This window comes from Somniosus microcephalus, chromosome 9, assembly GCF_052327205.1.
Source record: "Somniosus microcephalus isolate GS21.2 chromosome 9, FLI_Smic_1.0, whole genome shotgun sequence".
NCBI lineage: Eukaryota > Metazoa > Chordata > Chondrichthyes > Squaliformes > Somniosidae > Somniosus > Somniosus microcephalus.
Window position 1 is genome coordinate 7,067,111 of NC_140995.1, and position 19,140 is coordinate 7,086,250.

The following is a 19,140-nucleotide window of genomic DNA, read 5'->3' on the forward strand; positions in this document are numbered from 1 at the left end:
GACTGCTGACATTATCCCCAAACTTGACTTGATTAATTCTGTTGCCGAGTGCAACTGATCGCCGAGGTCTTATTCATCCTTTGGGATCATCGCTCTTCCTCAGTCTGTCTGAAATCTGTTTCTAATGGCTAATATGTGCCAAGAAGGTTGCAATGTGATTTCTTCTTGCTCATGAGGGTAAATGATGATTTGTGCCAGTTCAGGCATACAATGCAGACCCACTACATGTGACCTCAAGGGACATGTAGCCCCAAACGTTTTAAAAGCTCCAACTGGCATGGTCAATAACATTTTAATGCCACATCAAGGTAAATGAACTTCACTTTACATATTCTTGTATTGTTAAACAAAAGTATCCGAGACTGACATCTAATAATCAGTTTGAGGGAGTTTTCAGATGAAAGGAGAATAAATTGTTCAGTTGTCTTGAATCTAGTTGTGTTTTTGTCAGTCTAGTTTCCAAGAAAAATGGACTTGCATTTGTATAGTGTCAGCCGTGGCTCAGTGGGCAGCACACTCGCCTCCGAGTCATGAAGGTTGTGGGTTCAAGTCCCACTCCAGGGACTTTGAGCATAAAGCTAGGCTGACACTCCCAGTGCAGTGCTGAGGGAGTGCCGCACTGTCGGAGGTGTCGTCTTTCGGATGAGACGTTAAACCGAGGCCCCGTCTACTCTCTCTGGTGGGCGTAAAAGATCCCGGGGCACTATTTCGAAGAAGAGCAGGGGAGTTATCCCCGGTGTCCTGGCCAATAATTATCCCTCAACCAACATAACAAAATATCTGGCCATTAGCACATTGCTGTTTGTGGGAGCTTGCTGTGCACAAATTGGCTGATGCATTTCCCACATTACACCAGTGACTCCACTTCAAAAGTGCTTCATTGGCTGTAAAGCGCTTTGAGACGTCCAGTGGTTGTGAAAGGTGCTATATAAATGCACGGCTTTCTTTGTGCTTTATCGTAACTCTCAGAAATGTCCCAAATACAAACTACACTGTATAATTTTGTTGGTTGCCTTAACTATTGGTACAGTTCCTTAACAACATAAGAAATAGGAGCAGGAATAGGCCACTTGGCCCCTCGAGCCTGCTCCACCATTCAATAAGATCATGGCTGATCTCGGGCTCAAAGCCACTTCCCCGCCCACTCCCCATAACCCTTCACTCCCTTATCTTGCAAACATTTATCTATCTCCACCTTAAATGTATTTAATGACCCAGCCTCCACGGCTCTCTGGGGCAGAGAATTCCACAGATTTACGACCCTCTGAGAGAAGAAATTCCTCCTCATCTCAGTTCTAAAAGGGTGACCCTTTATTCAGAGACTGTGCCCCCGAGTTCTAGATTTCCCCACGAGGGGAAACATCCTCTCTGCATCTACCCTGTCGAGCCCCCTCAGTATCTTATATGTTTCAATAAGATCACCTCTCGTTCTTCTAAATTCCAATGAGTATCGGCCCAACCTGCTCAACCTTTCCTCATAAGTCAACCCCTTCATCTCTGGAATTAACCAAGTGAATCGTCTCTGAACTGCCTCCAATGCAAGTATATCCTTCCTTAAATAAGGAGACCAAAACTGTGCGCAGTACTCAAGGTGTGGTCTCACCAATACCCTGTACAGTTGTAGCAGGACTTCCCTGCTTTTATACTCCAACCCCTTTGAAATAAAGGCCAACATTCCATTTGCCTTTTTGATTACTTGCTGTACCTGCATGCTAACTTTTTGTGTTTCATGCACAAGGACCCCCAGGTCCCTCTGAACTGTAGCATTTTGTAATCTCTCTCCATTTAAATAATAATTTGCTTTTTTATTTTTCCTGCCAAAGTGGATAACCTCGCACTTTCCCACATTATACTCCATCTGCCAAATGTTTGTCCACTCACTTAGCCTGTCTATATCCCTTTGCAGATTCTTTGAGTCCTCTGCACAACTTGCTTTCCCACCCATCTTTGTATCATCCGTAAACTTGGCTACATTACACTCGGTCCCTTCATCCAAGTCATTAATGTAGATTGTAAATAGTTGAGGCCCCAGCACCGACTCCTGTGGCACCCCACTAGTTACCGTTTGCCAACCGGAAAATGACCCACTTACCCCGACTCTCTGCTTTCTGCTAGTTAGCCAATTCTCTATCCATGCTATTACCCCCAATTCCGTGAGCTCTTATCTAATGCAGTAATCTTTTATGTGGCACCTTATCGAATGCCTTCTGGAAATCCAAATACACCACATCCACTGGTTCACCTTTGTCCACCCTGCTCATTACATCCTCAAAGAACTCCAGCAAGTTTGTTAAACATGATTTCCTTTTCATAAAACCATGCTGACTCTGCTTGACTGCATTATGATTTTCCAAATGCCCTGCTACTGCTTCCTTAATGAAGGACTCCAGCATTTTCCCAACAACAGATGTTAGGCTAACTGGTCTATAGTTTCCTGCTTTCTGTCTCCCTCCTTTCTTAAATAGGGGTGTTACATTTGCGGTTTTCCAATCCGCTGGGACCTCTCCAGAGTCCAGGGAATTTTGGTATATTGCAACCAATGCATCCACTATCTCTGCAGCCACTTTATTTAAGACCCTGGGATGCAGGCCATCTGGTCCAGGGGACGTGTCGTCTTTTAGTCCCATTATTTTACCGAGTACTATTTCCTTAGTGATAGTGATTGTCTTTAGTTCCCCACTCCCTGTGGCCCCTTGATTATCCATTATTGGGATGTTGTTAGTGTCTTCTACCGTGAAGACAGATACAAAATATTTGTTCAGAGTCTCTGCCATTTCCCCGTACCCCATTATTAATTCCCCAGTCTCATCCTCTAAGGGACCAATGTTTACTGTAGCTACCCTCTTCCTTTTTATATACCTGAAGAAGCTCTTACTATCTGTTTTAAAGGTTCTTGCCAGTTTACTCTCATAATTCATCTTCTCTCTCTATTTTTTTTTTAGTCATTCTTTGCTGGTTTTTAAAGATTTCCCAATCCTCTGGTCTCCCACCAATCTTGGCAACATTGTATGCCTTAGTTTTCAATTTGATACCATCCTTTACTTCCTTATTTAGCCACGGATGGTGCTCCCTTCTCTTAAAATCTTTCTCTCTCACTGGAATATATTTTTGTTGAGAGTTATGAAATATCTCCTTAAAAGTCCGACACTGCATTGCAACTGTCTTACCCTTCAATTTATTTTTCCAGTTCACTTTAGCCAGTTCTGCCCTTGTGCCATTGTAATTGCCTTTGTTTAAGATCAGGATACTGCTTTGAGATACAACTTTCTCACCCTCCAGCTGAATTTGAAATTCAACCATGCTATGATCACTCTTTCCTAGAGGATCCTTTACTATGAGATCATTTATTAATTCTGTCTCATTACGCAGTACCTGATCCAGGATAGCCTGCTCCCTGGTTAGTTCCATCCCGGATGCACTCTATGAACTCCTCCTCAAGGCTACCATGGCCAATTTGATTTGTCCAATCAACATGGAGATTAAAGTCACCCATGATTATTACCTTACCTTTTTTACAGGCCTCCATTATTTGTTGATTTATACTCTGTCCAACAATATTGCTACGCCCACCAGAGACTTTTTCCCTTTATTATTTTTTATCTCCACCCAAACCGATTCTACATCTTGATATTCTGAGCCAATATCACTTCTCACCACTGCACTGATTCCATCCTTTACCAACAAAGCCACCCCACCTCCCTTTCCTTTCTGTCTATCCTTCCGAATTATCATATACCCTGGAATATTCAGTTCCCAGCCCTGGTCACCTTGCAACCATGTCTCTGTAATGGCGATCAGATCATACCCATTTGTATCTATTTGTGCCATCAACTCATCCATCTCGTTACGAATGCTGCGTGCATTCAGATATAGAGCATTTAACTTTGTCTTACCATTCCTACTTGTTTTGGCCCCATTTTCTGTTGCACTCTTATTTTTAAACATTCTGTCCCTTCCTGCCACACTCTGGTTATTATTTCCCCCATCTCTATCCTGCTCTATTGCTTTCTCATTTCTCATTGACTTTTTAAACTCCCGCTCACACCTGGATCCTCCCCCCCCAACCCCCCACTATTTAGTTTAAAGCCCTCTCTACAGCCCTAGTTATTCGATTTGCCAGGACTCTAGCCCCAGCATGGTTCAAGTGAAGCCCGTCCAAACGGAACAGCTCCCTCTTATCCCAGTACTGGTACTGGTTAACGATGCTACCACCAGTGAAATACTGCAAAAATAAAATACAAAAACAGATTTACAGTGCAGAACAAACAGCAACAACCAAAGGGTACTGGTATGTCTTAACACAGTCGCTCAGAATTGCCAATGCCAAAGGACTCCTCACAATTAAAAATGTCCTAGTAAAGGATCCCCTTGGAATGAGTGACCATAACATGGTTGAATTCCATATTCAATTAGAGGGTGAAGAGGTTGTATCTCAAACAAGCGTGCTAAGCTTGAATAAAGGAGACTATGAAGGTATGAGAGCGGAATTGAGTAAAGTGGATTGGGAAAATAGATTAAAGGGTAAGACGATACATGATCAGTGGTGTACATTTAAGGAGTTATTTTACAACTTCCAAAAAAAGTATATTCCACTGAGAAAAAAAGGGTGTAAAAGAAAAGACAGCCATCCGTGGCTAAGTAAAGAAATTAAGGATAGTATTCGACTAAAAACAAGGGCATATAAGGTAGCCAAATCTAGTGGGAGGATAGAGGATTGGGAAAACTTTAAAAGACAGCAAAAAATAAAAGATTGATTAAGAAAGGGAAGATAGATTATGAAAGTAAATTAGCAAAAAATATAAAAACAAATAGTAAGAGTTTTTATAGTTATATAAAAAGAAAAAGGGTGGCTAAAGTAAATGTTGGTCCCTTAGAGGATGAGACCGGGAAATTAATGGTGGGAAATATGGAGATGGCAAAAACACTGAATGAATATTTTGTATCAGTCTTTACAGTAGAGGACACCAAGAATATCCCAACACTGGACAAACAGGGGGCTATAGGGGGGGAGGAGCTAAACACGATCAAAATCACTAAGGAAGTGGTACTCGGTAAAATAATGGGACTCAAGGCGGATAAATCGCCTGGACCTGATGGCTTACATCCTAGGGTCTTGAGGGAAGTGGCGGTAGGGATTGTGGACGCATTGGTAATAATTTTCCAAAACTCCCTGGACTCAGCAAAGGTCCCGGCAGACTGGAAAACTGCTAATGTAACACCCTTATTTAAAAAGGGCAGTAGACAGAAGGCTGGAAACTATAGACCGGTTAGCTTAACATCTGTGGTAGGTAAAATATTGGAGTCCATTATTAAGGAGACAGTAACAGGACATTTGGATAATCATAATTTAATAGGACAAAGTCAGCATGGTTTTATGAAGGGGAAGTCATGTTTGACAGATTTGCTGGAGTTCTTTTGAGGAAGTAACATATAGGGTGGATAAAGGTGAACCAGTGGACGTAGTGTATTTGGACTTCCAAAGGGCATTTGACAAGGTGCCACACAAAAGATTATTGCTTAAGATAAAAAATCACGGGATTGGGGGTAATATTCTGGCATGGGTGGAGGATTGGCTATCTAACAGAGGGCAGAGAGTTGGGATAAGTGGTTCATTCTCAGACTGGCAATCAGTAACCAGCGGTGTTCCGCAGGGGTCAGTGCTGGGTCCCCAACTCTTTACAATCTATATTAACGATTTGGAGGAGGGGACCGAGTGTAACATATCAAAGTTTGCAGATGATACTAAGATGGGAGGGAAAGTAGTGAGTGAGGAGGACATAAAAAACCTGCAAGGGGACATAGACAGGCTAAGTAAGTGGGCAGAGATTTGGCAGATGGAATACAATACTGGAAAGTGTGAGGTTATGCACTTTGGCAGGAAAAATCGTAGAGCAAGTTATTATCTTAATGGCAAGAAACTGGAAAGTACTGAAGTACAAAGGGATCTGGGGGTCCTGGTGCACGAAACTCAAAAGGTTAGTATGCAGGTGCAGCAAGTGATTAAGAAGGCCAATGGAATGTTGGCTTTCATTGCTAGGGGGATAGAATATAAAAATAGGGAGGTATTGCTTCAGTTGTACAAGGTATTGGTGAGACCGCACTTGGAATACTGCATACAGTTTTGGTGTCCATACTTAAGAAAGGACATACTTGCTCTCGAGTCAGTACAAAGAAGGTTCACTCGGTTAATCCCGGGGATGAGGGGATGGACATATGAGGAGAGGTTGAGTAGATTGGGACTCTACTCATTGGAGTTCAGAAGAATGAGAGGCGATCTTATTGAAACATAAGATTGTGAAGGGGTTGGATCGGGTGGATGCAGGGAGGATGTTCCAGATGATGGGTGAAACTAGAACTAGGGGGCATAGTCTTAGAATAAGGGGCTGCTCTTTCAAAACTGAGATGAGGAGGAACTACTTCACTCAGAGGGTGGTAGGTCCATGGAATATGCTGCCCCCAAAAGCTGTAGAAGCTACATCATTACATAAATTTAAAACAGAAATAGACAGTTTCCTAGAAGAAAAGGGAATTAAGGGTTACGGGGAGCGGGCAGGAATTTGGACATGAGTCTAGGTTCGGATCGGTCATGGCCCTGTGGGTAGCGGAGCGGGCCCAGGGGCCGTGTAGCCTGATCCTGCTCCTGTTTCGTGTGTCTAATTCTGTTGGATTCAGGAGATAGTCCTGTCATGGTAGATTGGCGGTTAGGATCAGATCAGCCATGATCTTACTGAATGGCGGAGCAGGCTCGAGGGGCCAATTGGCCTACTCCTGCTCCTATTTCTTATGTTCTTATCAGCTGCTGACCCGTTCTGTACATCCAACATTTTCAGTTTTTATTCCTCATCATCACTGTTAACTGGAACAACTCAACCAGCCCTCAGCAAAATCCTAGACAGCACCAGAACCCTCTGTATACTCAATTCCTCAAAAGCGTCTTCTTCACTGGATTTGGAGTTCCATTCCGGTACATCTGGTGACTTTCCTGTGATCCCAACCTTTCTAAATCCTTTGATGCAGAATCTTCAGGGTACAGGTTTCCAAAATACTGAGACCTATTCACATATTTCAAATATGGTGGGCTTCCTTATTTTGCCAACATTCCCACAACTAGCCGACAGCAACTTTGAAAACCTATTAACTGCGAACATTGAATGACTTTTCACTCAGAGGGTGGTGGGGGTCTGGAACTCACCGCCTGAAAGGGTGGGAGAGGCAGAGACCCTCAACACATTTAAAAAGTACTTGGAAATGCACTTGAAGTGCCGTAACCTGCAGGGCTACGGACCAAGTGTGGAAAGTGGGATTAGGCTGGAGAGCTCTTTGTCGGCCAGCACGGACAAGATGGGCCGAATGGCCTCCTTCTGTGCTGTAAATTTCTATGATTCTATCACTGTTAGACTTTGTGATATCATAGCTGGTGTCGACCTTGATTGCACAGGCCAGTTTCAACCTTGGCCAGTCTGTGGCGGCACAGTTTGGTGCCGAGAGTTTGACTCTGGGGTTAAATATTGCTCTTTGCCCAATGCCAGGCCTCGATTCCCTCCTAGATCAGGTCCCCAATCATCCAAGAGTGGTCCTCGCTGTAGGGTCTCATTTCCAGAAGCACGAGCTTTAATTCAACTTCAATTCTTTGTCATTTTGTTTTTATCTCCGCCATCTCCACTTCAATGAAATGAGCACGATGGCTTTTCAACACACTGGTCTGACTGCACCAAAATATGTTTATTTAGCTTTAAAATTTGCTATGATTTTATGAGCTCCAAGACACCTACCATTGTAATACCAATCTTATTCTAACCACAAAGGAGGAAAAATTGAGTCGCGTCCCCCTTTGGGGCGCTAACTTCGCTGGGCCCGAAAAAATTTGTGCCCCCGTGGCCGAAATTTACCGGGAGCGTCCCAGCAGGGAAGCAGGGTGCTACTGGAAGCACCCCGCCTCTCTCTTGGGCCGCTGCGAGGGAATATCGCGGTGCTACGTGCAGCAGCGCCACGCTCTGCGGCACGTCGCGCTGAGGTACTGCAGGCCGTCCTCCCCTTCTTAAAAGGGGAGGGGCCTAGCGCAGCGTGACCCGGGGCCCAGCTGGGCCACCAGGGATCAGAGTGCCGGCAAAAGAGCCCGGCACTCAAGAGAAGTACCGGGCTCATGAAGCACAGCCGGCACGCCGCGGGGGAGCTGGAGAGGAGGCCGGGGATGGCAGAGTGGGGCCGGTGCTGGCGCTAACAGGAGGCGCAAAGCAACCGAATTTTTAGGCCAAAGATTTTGGGGTAGGTTTTGGTGTGGGCCCACAAACAACAATCTGTTAATCTGTTTGGTGACATTGGTTGAGGGACAACTGTTGGCAAGGAGAGCTCACCCTGTTCGTCTTGTATGTCCACGTGAACAGGCAGACGGGGGTCCTCAGTTTAACACCTCACCCAAAAGAAAGGGGGAGAGGGAACTTCCTCTTCAATGCGGAATGGGCGCAAAGTCTGCGCGCGGCCTGGCAGTGTGCTCGGAGTTGGTGATGGGAGGCCTGCACCATTTTCAGGTCCTTGCCTCATTTGAACATAGCCGGCGAGTTGCGGGTGCTCCCAATCATTATATACAATTTATAGATAAAGCTGCTGGTCGGTTCCTTACGCAAAAAAAAAAAACCAATAAAATTTGGCAAGGACTGCCCTTTTTAGTTTTGGTTTCATGTGCCCTGTTCTTTTGAAAAACCAGAATCTGGATGATTACTTTGACCTACTGTACTGATCAATAGTAACAGGGTGAAAATTTACTCTGGTCACAGCGACCTGTACACGCTGAACTCCACAATTTAAAATGTGTGGAAAGGAAGTCGAAAATGCAACTGTAAAGCTGCAGAAGCAATATACACTCCCCACTCTCAAATGTTCCACAAACTCCACAGAATTGCAATTAGCATCTCACATCTACATACCCATTCGACCCAGAGAGGAAAAACATCGACAGCAAACCTGTGTTTTCAAATGTCAGTCTTCACTTGTGATAGCAGAAGTATTTGCTGGGTCATGTTGCCCTAACTCAAAACGGCAGCTAGCTGCACTGGTAGCCTAAATTCAGGAAAAGCAAAAATCAGATAACACTCGAAGAAATCCAAAATATAGAAATGTGCAATATCTCACTGTAAATCCAGTGTTCAATAACCACATTTAGTGGAGGACAAAATATCTTTTAATATTGTTAACTATTTCTTTTCCAACAGCTTGCGGTGCCTGCCAAATTCATGCCAAGTTACATAGCTGAAATCAACTAATGAGGTAACCACACATGTTTAGACTGCTTTAGAAGGAGGAGGTTCGTGAACAGACTTCCCCCACAAAGGAAACTTTTTTTCTGAAATGAACGTTTAGCTTGAAAGAGGCAAAGCACTAATAGTTTACGAACCTACACTGGTAGTTGCAATATAGGGCTGGCAGTACAACAATTATACTAGGAATAAATGTCAAGACGACCCACTATTGACATAGCCTTCTATAATTGCCATGAATTTGATTCTTGAATTGTTCACTCGATAAAGTGCTTTTCTGTGCTGGGGAAAAGTGCCACCATACAGCCACTTATGATTGGGTGCTTCCTCGGGGAGCAGTGAGCGCTGATCAGGAAGTTGCAGGCTACAGCCTGGCGATTTCCCAGCCTGCGCTCCCTGCTCGTTCGGTATGTACTCGATGCAGAATCAGCCCTTAAATCGGCTAGCTCAGTGAAACATAATAGCAACTCCCACCAACCGCTTATGCCGAACAGTTGTGGAGAACTTGGCTTCATTTGGCTTCATTATTTAAGTCCTAAGTGGGAGTGTTTTTAGCAAGTGATTGAATTGGATTTAATGCCAGGTCAAAGGTTAAAGAGCAGTGTTGACCTCAACTGTGCCCACTTTGCTCTCCAATTGTAATCTGAAAGAAAATACAACCAATAGGCATGTTCGATTTCTGACATTTTTACAGAGAAACATTAAACTTCAATTTGTATTTTTAGTACAGTAGATCTCAAGTTTGTATAACAGTAGAATGATTCATTTTGTGTCAGTTATGCCTATTATAACCATTGTCTGGCATCACAATATTGTAATCCACTTCCTTTCTCGGTCATACAATATAATAGCATACAGCAAGGCGTGTTGGCAATAATGGCAACAGTAAAGAGTTCAATTGCAAAACTTAAATGAAAAAAAGCTTGAAAAGGTAAAACTCAAAGAATCTATAAATATTATAAACAATTAAAAATGTTTCAGTTAAGTTCAAGGATATAAGACCAAACCCGGCACTAAGCTCATGGTCTACAGGGCAGCAGTGATACCCGCCCTGCTGTATGCCTCAGAGACATGGACCATGTACAGCAGGCACCTCAAAGCACTGGAGAGGTACCACCAACGCTGCCTCCGCAAGATCCTGCAAATCCATTGGCAGGATAGGTGCACCAACGTCAGTGTTCTCGCTCAGGCCAACATCCCCAGCATCGAGGCTTTGACCACGCTCGATCAGCTCCGATGGATGGGTCACATTGTCCGCATGCCCGATACGAGACTCCCAAAACAAGCGCTCTACTCGGAGCTCCGGCACGGCAAGAGAGCCCCAGGTGGGCAGAGGAAACGCTTCAAGGACACCCGCAAAGCCTCCTTGAAAAAGTGCAACATCCCCACCGACACCTGGGAATCCCTGGCCCAAGACCGCACAAAGTGGAGGAGAAGCATCCGAGAAGGCGCCGCACACCTCGAGTCTCTTCGCCGGGAGCAAGCGGAAGCCAAGCGCAAACAGCGGAAGGAGCACACGTCAACCCAAGCACCCCACCCACCCGCCCCTTCAACCACCGTCTGCCCCACCTGTGACAGAGACTGTAGGTCCCGCATTGGACTCATCAGTCACCTGAGAACTCATTTTTAGTGTGGAAGCAAGTCATCCTCGGTTCCGAGGGACTGCCTAAGAAGGAAGAGAAGGCGGCTTTCGCTGACATTAATAAACTGTTGTGTGTTTCACTCTGAACACAAGAGCATTTGAAATGGATGAGAAAAGTTATTTAACACACTGAAGCTCAACACTCGAGTACCCCAACTTTCTAAACACCCAGCTGCAATTTGAACAGCCTTAATGTTTTCTCACCAATAGCCAATGAGATAGATTACTCCAAATATTTCATCACACTTTTAAGTAAAGAAGTAATTCCTAGTATCAATTTTAAATTTACATTCCACTAATTTCAACTTTGTCCTCTGGTCCTAATCTCCTGGCTTAGAAGTACAGGTAGACTATCCTTTATCCGAAAACCTCGGGACCAGCTGTGTTTCGGTTTTAGGAAAATTTCGGATTTCGGAAGGTGCGCGAAAACACTTCGGTTTTCAGAGGTAATTCGGTTTTCGGGAGTGCGGATAAAGGATACACTATCCCTTATCCGAAAATAACGACTATAAATACTGTAGTTACAGGGATAAATACTGTAGTACAGTTTATTTGTAAGGAAAACATTCAGTAAAACTTCAAACATGTACAGGTACAAACTAAGCTAAATACCTGTACATAAACATGCAATAAAGGTACATTATATCTGGCTTGAGGATCTTGGAGAAGAGGGTACATCAGTGTTGGCATCATTGTCATCAGGTTGGAGTTGGACATCTGAAGATGGGCCAGGAACAGGATTCTCAAGTGATGAAGCATGACTACGACAGACGGCCTTTTTAAAGACTTCTTCCAGTGTCATCTGTCTCATTAACATTGGTTTCTGTCTAAGCAGTCTCTCTTTAATTGAGTAAACTTGCATAATCTCTTGCTCACTGATAAATGCACGTTTTTCAAGGCCAGCAATTAACTGATCACACATTGTCACCATATCGTCTATGGGGATTTTTTCACCTGTGTTCACAATGTCATCATCATCATCACTACTGTCCTCATGCTTGTCTTTATTTAACACCATTTCAGCAATTTCCCCATCACTCAATGAATTCACAACAGGTGCATCATTGTCAATGTTCAGCACTTCTTCGATGTCAGCTTCCTCTAACGTATTTACACTTTCGGATGATAAACCTTTGGCGTAAGTGAGGAGGTTTGATATCATCATCTTCTCCTGACTGACAGGAAATCCTTCAAACTCGTCATCTGCAGGTCCATCTTCATGAAACATCGTTGAAGGCCAAAGTCTGCGCCAAGCATTTGTTAATGTTGGTTTGTCAACATCGTTCCAAGCATTATCAACTGCATAAATGGCATCCTTAACATTGAATTCTTTCAGGAAGCTTTGGATTCCTATGCCTCTGTTGATTGCATCAAGCATAGAGTTCAAAAAAACGTCTTTATACTTGCTCTTCATGGAGCGTAAAATTCCTTGGTCGCAAGGCTGTATTAAAGATGTCACATTAGGGGGAAAGTTAATGCCGAAAACATAACTTTTCACAAGAAGTTCAGGAGGGGGATGTGCGGAGCAGTTGTCCAGGAACAATAAAATTTTGCAGTTTTCTTCCAGTCCAACTTGCCTGCAATGAGCTCGTGTCGCTGGTACGAAGTGGTTATTGAACCAGTGAGAAAATATTCCTCTGGTTACCCATGCTTTCCTGCTCGCATAATAATGCACAGGTAAATTGCATACACCTTTCAAACATCTCGGATGTTGGCTTTTTCCAATCACTACCAACTTTAACTTGTGTGTGCCTGCAGCATTGGCACACCCAAGAACAGTCAATCTGTCCTTAGCATCCTTAAAACCTGCTGGTGCACTCTCATCAGCCGTTGCTAATGTTTTTCTAGGAACGTAGCGCCAGAACAGAGCTGTTTCATCAGCATTGTAAATTTGTTCAGGACCGAGGTTTTCATCCGATATTATTTTTGCAAACTCATCTATGTAATTTTCAGCTGCTTCATGATCAGCAGAAGCTTTTTCACCACAGATTTTCAGATATTTTATACCATGACGCTTCTTAAATTTATGCAGCCAACCTTCTGAATATTCACACTCAACTTCAATGTTCAGTTCTTCATGGTATATTCTAGCTTGCTTCATGACCATCAAACCAGTCAGTGGCACACGTTCACCTCTGCGTTGTCGAATTCACTCAATCAGCACACGGTCAAGATCTTCATTTTTTGCCCTATGCAATGTTTTCCTAATTTTCATTAGTTTATGGTCATCACTGTCAGTGTAAAATTTCAACAACTTGTCTTTCTGTTTCTTTAAGTCATAGACGGTGGTACTTCCCACACCATATTCTTCAGTAAGATGTCGCACAGACACACCACGATCAAGCTTCTGCAATAACTCCACTTTCTGCGATATTGATAATGAGTGATGCTTCCTTCTCTGCTTCTCACTGTTACCCATTGGGGTATCTGCAGCTCTTTTTAGCATTTTCACAAATTGTTAAAAGCCAGCAAATATCTAAGAGAGCAGCAAATATCTAAGAGAGCTGCAAATATCTAAGAGAGCAGCAAATATCACAGAGAGCAGCATAACACCTGCGTGGGTCAAGCATCGGCAGCGTCGGGTCATGCTTTGCGCCACTTTCGGCTTTCAGAGGTTTTCTGGTTTCGGATGTGCGGATAAAGGCTGGTACACTATCTCTTATCCGAAATTGGGTGGGGTTCGGCGGGGGTGGGGTACGGCGGGGGGGTCGGGGGTCGGTGGGGGTCGGGGGTCGGGTTCGGCCGGGGGGGGGGGGGGGGGTCGTGGTCGTGCGCATTTCGGTTTTCAGAAGTCATGCTTTGCTCCACTTTCGGCTTTCAGAGGTTTTCTGGTTTCGGATGTGCGGATAAAGGCTGGTACACTTACGCTGAGCGATTTCGGTTTTCAGAAGTGCGGAAAAATGCTACACTATCCCTTATCCGGCTAGGCCTGTAAGTCGTGCGCCACTCTGGTCATGTCGTGCGCACAACTTACGCTGACCGAAAAAACCTTCGGTTTTTAGAGGGTTTCGGTTTTCGGAAGTCCGGATAAAGGGTAGTCTACCTGTAATACCCTGGGGGTTACCTGGCCTATACTATTTAATATTTCATATACATTAATGAGATTCCCCCTTAACTGTAGAAGCAGAAGCTGCAGTCTAATCTATCCTCAAAGCTGACCCTTGTTGCACTTGGGATCGGTCTTGCTGCTGTGCTCACCATCCTTTTCAATATCTGCATGTGTTTTTTGTGCCATGCAGACCAGAACTGAATACCAGACTCCAAATGTGGAAGGCTACTGCATTGTAAAACCTCAACAGAACCTCTGTAGCCCACCACTCGGTCACAGATTTATATTCCTGCATTTTATTAGCTTTTTTATTTGTTTTGCCATACTTTCTAGGCTTTTGTAGACATGACCTCTGGACACGACAGTGTCGAAGAACTAGCATAGTCTGTTACTGCACCCGTTTAATTTTTACTTCTAAATCACATCTCTTTCCGCTGTAATTAAATTTAAATCAAAAGAAAGGTTAAGAAACAGAGTCTTGCCCTGCTGCTCTAAGAATAAACTTGCCAACACCTCACCACATCTCTCAAGATATCCACATCGACCTCAGATTCAGTAAATTACTGTATGTAATGCGGTCACTGTTGTCATATGAATAAACATGTCAGTCAGTCTGTCCACAGCAAGGTCCCACAAACAACAAATAAGATGAATGACCACAGAAAATGCTGGAAAAACTCAGCAGGCCAGGGCAACATCCGTGGAGAGAGAAACAGAGTTAACGTTTCAGGTCGATGACCTTTCGTCATAAGATGACCTTTCGTCAGGCGAAGGGTCTTCGACCCGAAACGTTGACTCTATTTCTCTCTCCACGGATGTTGCCTGGCCTGCTGGGTTTTTCCAGCGTTTTCTGTTGTTATTTCGGATTTCCAGCATCCGCAGTATTTTGCTATTGTAAGGTGAATGACCAGCTCATTTGTGTTTTGCTGGCGTTGGTTAAAAGGAGAAATGTTGGCTCGACAGCTTTTAAATTAAAACTTTAATTAAATTTTATCCGAGGAGTGTTGAAGAAATAAAACAATCTGTCGTCCATTTTATTTGTACTTCGCTTAAAATCCATTTTTTAAAAATCACATTTTTTGCTACGATTATATTTAAATGCAAAGCAAGGAGAACGAACAGAGTTTTATCCTTTAAATTAAAACGAAACCTTGCTCTTTATCACAGAGTGCGAGATCGCTGTTGTCCACTTGAGCAAGCAATTGGTTTGATCTTTCATCCAATTCTTGTATTAAAAATTTGGGCCCAATTCATCCTGGTATCAGCTTTCAAGATTTCCCCAATTGTAAGACAAATTTGGCAACCAATTCATACTGGCCAGTATTAACATAAATTCAGCGCTAAATTATGAAAACAATTAATTTCAAATTGGTGGCCAAAAATTCACCCCAGCCTGGTCTATGGAAGGCGGTGCCAATACGCCATTCATTTTGTACCTAACCTTGCGTATTCACTGAAGCCAACACAAATCCCCAGAACCGGTGTGCATCATGACATGGCAAAAATGCAGCGAGTGTTTCAGGTGAAGGTAGACCACGCCCAGTGTGGGAAACTTGGTTCACAAGACTGCACCCTGAGGTGGACTGCACAAGAGGCCGGTGAACAGACAGACCAGCACTAATCGACAGTGCGACGGATGGTGTTGCAACACATCAGCTTTCAGGGCCTCTGTGAACTCCAACCGAAGCTTATTTTATTTCCTTGCTGCCAAGGGAAATAAACGCACGTTTTCAATAATTATTACAAATAAAAATGAGAAAGTCGGTGTGTTGCAGCAGCAGCAGGAAAACCAGGGAGAATCTCCAACATTATACACAAGTCAAAGATCAACTCTCAGGATGGGAATGGTCTACCTCAAGCGCAGGGGTCGATATAAAATCTGTCTTTATTATTATTTTTTTTTTAACGTCACTTTTATTTTCAAATTATCACTTAATTCTGGTATCAGTAATCTACTGAAAACAAAATAGGTTGTTTCCACCCTCCACCACAACCCCCAAAAGTACCAATTCGTCTCATCTCACCGAAATCGATCTAGTTCAAGAAGGCGGCTCACCACCTCCTTCTCGAGGGCAATAAATGCTGGCCTTGCCAGCGACACCCACATCCCATAAAAATGAATTAAAAAAAAGTTTACATGAGTAATGGATGCCTGGGAATGATTACAGCGATAGTTTTCCCCAAGAGGTTCAAACATTATAAACCAGGGGAGCAAATTCTCTTTGCTGCGCAATTTCAGTACATTTAAGAACCCGCTGAAAAGAGAGGGAGCGGAACCCCGCACAACAGCAAAATACTGCGGACGCTGGAAATCTAACAGCAGAAAATGCTGGAAACACTCAGCAGGCCAGGCAGCATCCGTGGAGAGAGAAACAGAGTTAACGTTTCGGGTCTGTGACCCTTCGTCAGAACCAACGTTGTTATAAGCAGAACGCTGTGCTATTTAAAGAATCATGAAAAGACCGTACATACTCGTGAAAACTTATCCTGAGCACCCCAGTGTATTCCTTTAAACTCAAGTGAACTGGCAGCATAATCGCAATAAATGCACAGGGTTAATTAATCTGGTCAGATATCAGCACTCATTATAGATTTACATGTACACAGCTGTACGAGATTTATATTAAATGGCTGCTAATCTGATCTGAAATAGCATTTTTTTTTAAAACATAGGGATATCAGAAAACATTCCTCATGCAGACAAGCAACTTACAGATTGCCTTTCCGTACAAACCCTGGAAAATCATTTTCAGTTTGGGTCACCCTGACCAAAACTCTAATCTCCAGAGGTCTAAACTATAAACAGGGACATTGATGGCTTTGAATTTACTGCATGATCTGTTTTATCAGCAAAGGTTACGCACCCTTGAACCCTTCCTGTAGGTGCACTGAGCACTTGCTTAAAAAAAAAACTGTCTAAATTAAAAGAGCCAAAAAAAAAAACTTTAAGTTCTGTAAATCTGAAATAAACCGGAAATGCAAAGGAGGTCAGTTATCATCTGAAAAAGCCAGATCTGTTAATATTTTCAGTGGGAGCCTCCATCAGAATTAGTCTGGAAATTTTAACTTATTTTGCTATTTCAGATGCTGACCAGCTGTGCATTTCCACCACTTTCTGTCCTTAATTACAGGGGTTCTGCCCGAATGGAAAAGGGTTTGATTTTTTTCCTTTGTGGGGAAGAGAAGCGAGCACCATTTCATCACAATACACTCTTAAATATATAATTTAATCTGATTAAAGTCTTTTATAAAGAAGAAGTTTTGCCAAGCTGTTTTTCATGAAGCAAGTGCACGAATGGACAATCACATTGGGGCATATTTTTTTGTCTTTGCCAACATCAATGAAAAAGATGAGTAAACAGTGATAACAAAATGGATGGAAAGCTCAGATACACTATACCTCCATGTTTATCACTGTGCGAGGATTCTCCACACTCCAAACTCTTTTATAATCTTGAGCGAGCATTAACATTTTTACTTGTTATTCAAGGCCAGTCATGAAGAACTGAATTAAAATGACAGTACAAGAGGTATTTTCTGCTCTAGTCAATGGATAGAATAGTCATTGCCAAGTATGTCACAGCGCAGGGAGGAGGAGGAGGAGGAGGAGCAGGGGACAACCCAGAAGAGCAGAGGCCACAGAAGGCACATAACTTGCAGTAGGATCTGTGCCAGGCAGGTCGGTCTGAACAAGGTCAGATAGTTACTTTGGCAGAGTGGAGAAGTAGTGGATGAATAGGCTTAAGCTCAACAAGGAAGCGGTGGTTGAGGTGTGATATCTGACCAAAGAAGACAGGCAGAGCTACAGATACACAGAAATAGAGAGAGAGAGAAAAATGCATGCACGGTTTGAGTGAAGCGGAGAACGAACTTAGCAAGAACTCGCCTTTATAAAGTGCCATTCCTGTCCACAGGACATCCCAAAGTGCTTCAGATAAATGAATCACTTTTGAAGTGTGATAACTTGTTATACGGGCAAAGACTGCAGGATCCCACAGCAGCAATGTGACAACTGACAAGTTAATCTGTTTTGGTGATGCTGGTTTGGGGATAATGTTGACCAGGATGTGGGAGAACACCCTACTGTTCCTCAAATAGTGCCAAGAGGCCGCCATTCGACAGCTCACCTAAAGAAGGCCAGAGTCTCACGGAAGTGTCAGCTACGTTTTGTGCCCATCTCCTGGAGTACGACTGAACTAACAGCCTTCTCACTCAAAGGCACGCTACCAACTAAACCAAGTTGGCATTTGGAACCACAAATGCACATAGGGATGTACATACACTAGTTAATCTCCATGGCATTGCTCACAGATAGTCAAGCGCTGGCTTCATTAACCAGGCTTCGATGGCAGGAGGATATTTGGACCACAGCAGGGGGAGGGAAGGGGGGAGAAATGCATGAGGAAGGGGGAAAAGGAGTCAAGCAGGAAGAAGTGGAGAAGGAGGAGGAAGGGATCAGGGAGTGACGAGTGTGCTTGTATCAACAACAACAACAACTCGTATTTATATAGCGCCTTTAACGTAGTAAAACATCCCAAGGCGCTGCACAGGAATATTTAAGACAAAAAGTTTGACACTGATCCACATAAGGAGAAATTAGGGCAGGTGACCAAAAGCTTGGTCAAAGAGGTAGGTTTTAAGGAGCGTCTTAAAGGAGGAAAGAGGGAATTCCAGAGCTTAGGGCCCAGGCAACAGAAGGCACGGCCACCAATGGTGGAGTGATTATAATCAGGGATGCTCAAGAGACCAGAATTAGAGGAACGCAGAGATCTCGGGGGGGGGTTGTGGGGCTGGAGGAGATTACAGAGATAGGAAAGGGCGAGGCCATGGAGCGATTTGAAAACAAGGATGAGAATTTTGAAATCGAGGCACTGCTTAACCGGGAGCCAATGTAGGTCAGCGAGATTGGGAGATGGGCGAATGTATCCATTAACAACCATCAATAGAACATGTTTCAGACACAATTGACTCAGAGAATTACCAGTCAGTTGCAGAAGATTTTCTTCCTATTTACTTTGCACAACAGTGTTACTCACTTCTAAAGGTACTGGCACATAGAAACATAGAAGATAGGAGCAGGAGTAGGCCATTCGGCCCCTCGAGCCTGCTCCGCCATTCGATGAGATCATGGCTGATCATGCAAATTCAGTACCCTGTCCCTGCCTTCTCTCCATATCCCTTGATCCCTTTAGCCT

General features: G+C 43.6%; 1 protein-coding gene across 4 annotated transcripts in view; it reads right to left on the minus strand.

Moving 5' to 3' along the window:
• greb1 (growth regulating estrogen receptor binding 1) overlaps positions 1 to 19,140 on the minus strand; it is a 345,678-nt gene that overhangs the window by 200,544 nt on the left and 125,994 nt on the right. The window contains exon 2 of one of the 4 annotated variants that reach the window (XM_085996300.1): positions 8,962 to 9,057. The exons of the other annotated variants lie outside the window; for them this stretch is intronic. The gene's annotated coding sequence lies outside the window, so the exon portion shown is untranslated. The remainder of the gene's footprint in view (positions 1 to 8,961; positions 9,058 to 19,140) is intronic. 4 annotated transcript variants of the gene reach the window in all.